The sequence below is a fragment of the Narcine bancroftii genome, unplaced genomic scaffold, assembly GCF_036971445.1.
Source record: "Narcine bancroftii isolate sNarBan1 unplaced genomic scaffold, sNarBan1.hap1 Scaffold_158, whole genome shotgun sequence".
NCBI classification, from domain to species: Eukaryota; Metazoa; Chordata; class Chondrichthyes; order Torpediniformes; family Narcinidae; genus Narcine; species Narcine bancroftii.
The window spans coordinates 10,438,782-10,447,449 of NW_027211893.1; positions in this window are offsets into that span (position 1 = coordinate 10,438,782).

An 8,668-nucleotide genomic window follows, 5' to 3' on the forward strand; every position below is an offset into this window, starting at 1 on the left:
AGGAAATCAGAATCAGAAGCAGGGAATCAGAGGCCGGGAATCAGAGGCCGGAATCAGATGCCGGGAATAAGAGGCCGGGAATCAGAGGTGGGGAATCAGAGTCCGGGAATCAGAGATGGGGATTCAGAGGCGGGGAATGAGATATGGGGAATCAGAGGCGGGGAATCAGAGGCGGGGAAACAGATGCGGGGAATCAGATATGGGGAATCAGAGGTGGCGAATCAAAGGCGGTGAATCAGAGATGCGGAATCAGAGGCCGAGAATCAGAGGCAGGGAATCAAACATGGGGAATCAGAGGCGGGGAATCAGAGCTGGGGAATCAGAGGCGGGGAATCAGAGTTGGGGAATCAGAGGCGGGGAAGCAGAGGCAGGGAATCAGACGCGGGGATTCAGAGGCGGGGAATCATAGTTGGGAATCAGAGGCGGATAATCAGATATGGGGAAACAGAGGCGGGGAATCAGGGGCGGGGAAACAGAGGCGGGGAATCAGATATGGGGAATCGGATGCGGGGAATCAGAGGCGGGGAATCAGAGCTGTGGAATCAGAGGCGGGGAATCAGAGTTGGGGCATCAGAGGTGGGGAATTAGATATGGGGAAACAGAGGCGGGGAATCAGAGGCGTGGAAACAGAGGCGGGGAATCAGATATGGGGAATCAGACGTGGGGAATCAGAGGCAGGTAATCAGACGTGCGGAATCAGAGATGGGGAATCAGAGGCAGGGAATCAGAATCAGAAGCGGGGAGTCAGAGGCCGGGAATCAGAGGCCTGGAATCAGATGCTGGGAATAAAAGGCCGGGAATCAGAGGTGGGGAATCAGAGTCCGGGAATCAGAGATGGGGAGTCAGAGGCGGGGAATGAGATATGGAGAATCAGAGGCGGGGAATCAGAGGCGGGGAAACAGAGGTGGGGAATCAGATATGGGGAATCAGAGGTGGCGAATCAAAGGCGGTGAATCAGAGATGGGGAATCAGAGGCGGGGAATCAGAGGCAGGGAATCAAACACGGGGAATCAGAGGCGGGGAATCAGAGCTGGGGAATCAGAGGCTGGGAATCAAAGTTGGGGAATCAGAGTCAGGGAATCAGATATGGGGAAACAGGGGCGGGGAATCAGAGGCGGGGAAACAGAGGCGGGGAATCAGATATGGGGAATCAGAGGCGGGGAATTAGAGGCGTGGAAACAGAGGCGGGGAATCAGATATGGGGAATCAGAGGCGGGGAATCAGAGGCGTGGAAACAGAGGCGGGGAATCAGATATGGGGAATCAGAGGTGGGGAATCAGAGGCAGGTAATCAGATGTGCGGAATCAGAGATGGGGAATCAGAGGCAGGGAATCAGAATCAGAAGCGGGGAGTCAGAGGCCGGGAATCAGAGGGCTGGAATCAGATGCTGGGAATAAGAGGCCGGGAATCAGAGGTGGGGAATCAGAGTCCGGGAGTCAGAGATGGGGATTCAGAGGCGGGGAATGAGATATGGAGAATCAGAGGCGGGGAATCAGAGGCGGGGAAACAGAGGTGGGGAATCAGATATGGGGAATCAGAGGTGGCGAATCAAAGGCGGTGAATCAGAGATGGGGAATCAGAGGCGGGGAATCAGAGGCAGGGAATCAAACACGGGGAATCAGAGGCGGGGAATCAGAGCTGGGGGAATCAGAGGCTGGGAATCAAAGTTGTGGAATCAGAGGCAGGGAATCAGATATGGGGAAACAGGGGCGGGGAATCAGAGGCGGGGAAACAGAGGCGGGGAATCAGATATGGGGAATCAGAGGCGGGGAATTAGAGTTGGGGAATCAGAGGCGGGGAATCAGAGGTGGGGAAACAGAGGCGGGGAATCAAACACGGGGAATCAGAGGTGGGGAAACAGAGGTTGGGAATCAGAGGCAGGGAATCAGAGGCGGGGAATCAGAGGCGGGGAATCAGAGGCAGGGATTCAGATGTGCGGAATCGGAGATGGGGAATCAGAGGCAGGGAATCAGAGGCGGGGAATCAGAGGCGGGGAATCAGAGGCCGGGAATCAGATATGGGGAATCAGAGGCGGGGAATCAGAGGTGGGGAAACAGAGGCTGGGAATCAGATATGGGGAATCAGAGGTGGGGAATCAGAGGTTGGGAATCAGAGGCAGGGAATCAGAGGCTTGGAATCAGATGCAGGGAATCAGATGCGGGGAATCAGAGGCGGGGAATCAGAGCTGGGGAATCAGAGGTGGGGAATCAGAGTTGGGGAATCAGAGGCGGGGACTTAGATATTGGGAAACAGAGGCGTGGAATCAGAGGCGGGGAAACAGAGGCGGGGAATCAGATATGGGGAATCAGAGATGGGGAATCAGAGGCAGGGAATCAGAATCAGAAGCAGGGAATCAGAGGCCGGGAATCAGAGGCCGGAATCAGATGCCGGGAATAAGAGGCCGGGAATCAGAGGTGGGGATTCAGAGGCGGGGAATGAGATATGGGGATTCAGAGGCGGGGAATCAGAGGCGGGGAAACAGAGGCGGGGAATGAGATATGGGGAATCAGAGGTGGCGAATCAAAGGCGGTGATTCAGAGATGGGGAATCAGAGGACGGGAATCAGAATCAGAAGCAGGGAATCAGAGGCCGGGAATCAGAGGCCGGAATCAGATGCCGGGAATAAGAGGCCGGGAATCAGAGGTGGGGATTCAGAGGCGGGGAATGAGATATGGGGATTCAGAGGCGGGGAATCAGAGGCGGGGAAACAGAGGCGGGGAATGAGATATGGGGAATCAGAGGTGGCGAATCAAAGGCGGTGATTCAGAGATGGGGAATCAGAGGACGGGAATCAGAGGCAGGGAATCAAACACGGGGAATCAGAGGCGGGGAATCAGTGCTGGGGAATCAGAGGCTGGGAATCAAAGTTGGGGAATCAGAGGCAGGCAATCAGATATGGGGAAACAGGGGCGGGGAATCAGAGGCAGGGAAACAGAGGCGGGGAATCAGATATGGGGAATCAGAGGCGGGGAATTAGAGTTGGGGAATCAGAGGCGGGGAATCTGAGGCGGGGAAACAGAGACGGGGAATCAAACACGGGGAATCAGAGGTGGGGAATCAGAGGTTGGGAATCAGAGGCAGGGAATCAGAGGCGGGGAATCAGAGGCGGGGAATCAGAGGCAGGGAATCAGATGTGCGGAATCGGAGATGGGGAAACAGAGGCTGGGAATCAGATATGGGGAATCAGAGGTGGGGAATCAGAGGTTGGGAATCAGAGGCAGGGAATCAGAGGCTTGGAATCAGATGCAGGGAATCAGATGCAGGGAATCAGAGGCGGGGAATCAGAGCTGGGGAATCAGAGGTGGGGAATCAGAGTTGGGGAATCAGAGGCGGGGACTTAGATATTGGGAAACAGAGGCAGGGAATCAGAGGCGGGGAAACAGAGGCGGGGAATCAGATATGGGGAATCAGAGATGGGGAATCAGAGGCAGGGAATCAGATGTTCGGAATCAGAGATGGGGAATCAAAGGCAGGGAATCAGAATCGGAAGCATGGAATCAGAGGCCGGGAATCAGAGGCCGGAATCAGATGCCGGGAATAAGAGGCTGGGAATCAGAGGTGGGGAATCAGAGTCCGGGAATCAGAGATGGGGAATCAGAGGCGGGGAATGAGATATGGGGAATCAGAGGCGGGGAATCAGAGGCGGGGAAACAGAGGCGAGGAATCAGATATGGGGAATCAGAGGTGGCGAATCAAAGGCGGTGAATCAGAGATGGGGAATCAGAGGCGGGGAATCAGAGGCAGGGAATCAAACACGGGGAATCAGAGGCGGGGAATCAGAGCTGGGGAATCAGAGGCGGGGAATCAGAGTTGGGGAATCAGAGGCGGGGAATCAGAGCTTGGGAATCAGAGGTGGGGATCAGAGTCAGGGAATCAGAGGCAGGGAATCAGATGTGCGGAATCCGAGATGGGGAATCAGAGGTGGGGAATCAGAGGCTGTGAATCAGAGATGGGGAATCAGAGGCGGGGAATCAGAGGCAGGAAATCAGACACGGGGATTCAGAGGCTGGGAATCAGACGGGGCGAATCAAAGGCGGGGAATCAGAGCTGGGGAATCAGAGGCAGGGAATCAGAGTTGGGGATTCAGAGGCGGGGAATCAGATATGGGGAAACAGAGGCGGGGAATCAGAGGCGGGCAAACAGAGGCGGGGAATTAGATATGGGGATTCAGAGGCGGGGAATCAGATATGGGGAATCAGAGGCGGGGAATCAGAGGCAGGAAATCAGACACGGGGATTCAGAGGCTGGGAATCAGACGGGGCGAATCAAAGGCGGGGAATCAGAGCTGGGGAATCAGAGGCAGGGAATCAGAGGTGGGGAATCAGAGGTGGTGAATCAGAGATGGGGAATCACAGGCGGGGAATCAGTGGCAGGGAATAGAACGCGGGGAATCAGAGGCAGGGAATCAGAGTTGGGGCATCAGAGGTTGGGAATTAGATATGGGGAAACAGAGGCGGGGAATCAGAGGCGGGGAAACAGAGGCGGGAAATCAGATATGGGGAATCAGAGGTGGGGAATCAGAGGCAGGGAATCAGATGTGCGGAATCAGAGATGGGGAATCAGAGGCAGTGAATCAGAATCAGAAGCGGGGAATCAGAGGCCGGGAATCAGAGGCCGGGAATCAGATGCTGGGAATAAGAGGCCGGGAATCAGAGGTGGGGAATCAGAGTCCGGGAATCAGAGATGGGGATTCAGAGGCGGAAAATGAGATATGTAGAATCAGAGGCGGGGAATCAGAGGCGGGGAAACAGAGGAGGGGAATCAGATATGTGGAATCAGAGGTGGCGAATCAAAGGCAGTGAATCAGAGATGGGGAATCAGACGCGGGGAATCAGAGGCAGGGAATCAAACACGGGAAATCAGGGGCGGGGAATCAGAGCTGGGGAATCAGAGGCGGGGAATCAGAGTTGGGGAATCAGAGGCAGGGAATCAGATATGGGGAAACAAGGGCAGGGAATCAGAGGCGGGGAAACAGAGGCGGGGAATCAGATATGGGGAATCAGAGGTGTGGAATCAGAGGTTGGGAATCAGAGGCAGGGAATCAGAGGCGGCGAAACAGAGGCGGGGAATCAGATATGGGGAATCAGAGGTGGCGAATCAAAGGCGGTGTAACAGAGATGGGGAATCAGGGCAGGGAATCAGAGGCAGGGAATCAAACACGGGGAATCAGAGCTGGGGAATCAGAGGCGGGGAATTAGAGTTGGGGAATCAGAGGAGGGGAATCAGAGGCGGGGCAACAGAGGCGGGGAATCAGATATGGGGAATCAGAGGTGGGGAATCAGAGGTTCGGAATCAGAGGCAGGGAATCAGAGGCGGGGAATCAGAGGCAGGGAATCAGATGCGCGGAATCGGAGATAGGGAATCAGAGGTAGGGAATCAGAGGTGGGGAATCAGAGGCGGGGAATAAGAGGCCGGGAATCAGATATGGGGAAACAGAGGTGGGGAATCAGAGGCGGGGAAACAGAGGCGGGGAATCAGATATGGGGAATCAGAGGTGGGGAATCAGAGGTTGGGAATCAGAGGCAGCGAATCAGAGGCTTGGAATCAGATGCAGGGAATCAGATGCGGGGAATCAGAGGCGGGGAATCAGAGCTGGGGAATAAGAGGTGGGGAATCAGAGTTGGGGAATCAGAGGCGGGGACTTAGATATTGGGAAACAGAGGCGGGAAATCAGAGGCGGGGAAACAGAGGCGGGGAATCAGATATGGGGAATCAGAGGTGGGGAATCAGAGGCAGGGAATCAGATGTGCGGAATCAGAGATGGGGAATCAGAGGCAGGGAATCAGAATCAGAAGCAGGGAATCAGTGGCCGGGAATCAGAGGCCGGAATCAGATGCCGGGAATAAGAGGCCGGGAATCAGAGGTGGGGAATCAGAGGCGGGGAATGAGATATGGGGAATCAGAGGCGGGGAATCAGAGGCGGGGAAACAGAGGCGAGGAATCAGATATGGGGAATCAGAGGTGGCGAATCAAAGGCGGTGAATCAGAGATGGGGAATCAGAGGCGGGGAATCAGAGGCAGGGAATCAAACACGGGGAATCAGAGGCGGGGAATCAGAGCTGGGGAATCAGAGGCGGGGAATCAGAGTTGGGGAATCAGAGGCGGGGAATCAGAGCTTGGGAATCAGAGGTGGGGATCACAGTCAGGGAATCAGAGGCAGGGAATCAGATGTGCGGAATCCGAGATGGGGAATCAGAGGTGGGGAATCAGAGGCTGTGAATCAGAGATGGGGAATCAGAGGCGGGGAATCAGAGGCAGGAAATCAGACACGGGGATTCAGAGGCTGGGAATCAGACGGGGCGAATCAAAGGCGGGGAATCAGAGCTGGGGAATCAGAGGCAGGGAATCAGAGTTGGGGATTCAGAGGCGGGGAATCAGATATGGGGAAACAGAGGCGGGGAATCAGAGGCGGGCAAACAGAGGCGGGGAATTAGATATGGGGAATCAGAGGTGGGGAATCAGAGGTGGTGAATCAGAGATGGGGAATCACAGGCGGGGAATCAGAGGCAGGGAATAGAACGCGGGGAATCAGAGGCAGGGAATCAGAGTTGGGGCATCAGAGGTTGGGAATTAGATATGGGGAAACAGAGGCAGGGAATCAGAGGCGGGGAAACAGAGGCGGGAAATCAGATATGGGGAATCAGAGGTGGGGAATCAGAGGCAGCGAATCAGAATCAGAAGCGGGGAATCAGAGGCCGGGAATCAGAGGCCGGGAATCAGATGCTGGGAATAAGAGGCCGGGAATCAGAGGTGGGGAATCAGAGTCCGGGAATCAGAGATGGGGATTCAGAGGCGGAAAATGAGATATGTAGAATCAGAGGCGGGGAATCAGAGGCGGGGAAACAGAGGTGGGGAATCAGATATGTGGAATCAGAGGTGGCGAATCAAAGGCAGTGAATCAGAGATGGGGAATCAGAGGCGGGGAATCAGAGGCAGGGAATCAAACACGGGAAATCAGGGGCGGGGAATCAGAGCTGGGGAATCAGAGGCGGGGAATCAGAGTTGGGGAATCAGAGGCAGGGAATCAGATATGGGGAAACAAGGGCAGGGAATCAGAGGCGGGGAAACAGAGGCGGGGAATCAGATATGGGGAATCAGAGGTGTGGAATCAGAGGTTGGGAATCAGAGGCAGGGAATCAGAGGCGGCGAAACAGAGGCGGGGAATCAGATATGGGGAATCAGAGGTGGCGAATCAAAGGCGGTGTAACAGAGATGGGGAATCAGGGCAGGGAATCAGAGGCAGGGAATCAAACACGGGGAATCAGAGCTGGGGAATCAGAGGCGGGGAATTAGAGTTGGGGAATCAGAGGAGGGGAATCAGAGGCGGGGCAACAGAGGCGGGGAATCAGATATGGGGAATCAGAGGTGGGGAATCAGAGGTTCGGAATCAGAGGCAGGGAATCAGAGGCGGGGAATCAGAGGCAGGGAATCAGATGTGCGGAATCGGAGATGGGGAATCAGAGGTAGGGAATCAGAGGTGGGGAATCAGAGGCGGGGAATAAGAGGCCGGGAATCAGATATGGGGAAACAGAGGTGGGGAATCAGAGGCGGGGAAACAGAGGCGGGGAATCAGATATGGGGAATCAGAGGTGGGGAATCAGAGGTTGGGAATCAGAGGCAGCGAATCAGAGGCTTGGAATCAGATGCAGGGAATCAGATGCGGGGAATCAGAGGCGGGGAATCAGAGCTGGGGAATCAGAGGTGGGGAATCAGAGTTGGGGAATCAGAGGCGGGGACTTAGATATTGGGAAACAGAGGCGGGAAATCAGAGGCGGGGAAACAGAGGCGGGGAATCAGATATGGGGAATCAGAGGTGGGGAATCAGAGGCAGGGAATCAGATGTGCGGAATCAGAGATGGGGAATCAGAGGCAGGGAATCAGAATCAGAAGCAGGGAATCAGAGGCCGGGAATCAGAGGCCGGAATCAGATGCCGGGAATAAGAGGCCGGGAATCAGAGATGGGGATTCAGAGGCGGGGAATGAGATATGGGGAATAAGAGGCGGGGAATCAGAGGCGGGGAATCAGAGGCGGGGAAACAGATGCGGGGAATCAGATATGGGGAATCGGAGGTGGCGAATCAAAGGCGGTGAATCAGAGATGCGGAATCAGAGGCCGGGAATCAGAGGCAGGGAATCAAACACGGGGAATCAGAGGCGGGGAATCAGAGCTGGGGAATCAGAGGCGGGGAATCAGAGTTGGGGAATCAGAGGCGGGGAAGCAGAGGCAGGGAATCAGACGCGGGGATTCAGAGGCGGGGAATCATAGTTGGGAATCAGAGGCGGATAATCAGATATGGGGAAACAGAGGCGGGGAATCAGGGGCGGGGAAACAGAGGCGGGGAATCAGATATGGGGAATCGGATGCGGGGAATCAGAGGCGGGGAATCAGAGCTGTGGAATCAGAGGCGGGGAATCAGAGTTGGGGCATCAGAGGTGGGGAATTAGATATGGGGAAACAGAGGCGGGGAATCAGAGGCGTGGAAACAGAGGCGGGGAATCAGATATGGGGAATCAGACGTGGGGAATCAGAGGCAGGTAATCAGATGTGCGGAATCAGAGATGGGGAATCAGAGGCAGGGAATCAGAATCAGAAGCGGGGAGTCAGAGGCCGGGAATCAGAGGCCTGGAATCAGATGCTGGGAATAAGAGGCCGGGAATCAGAGGTGGG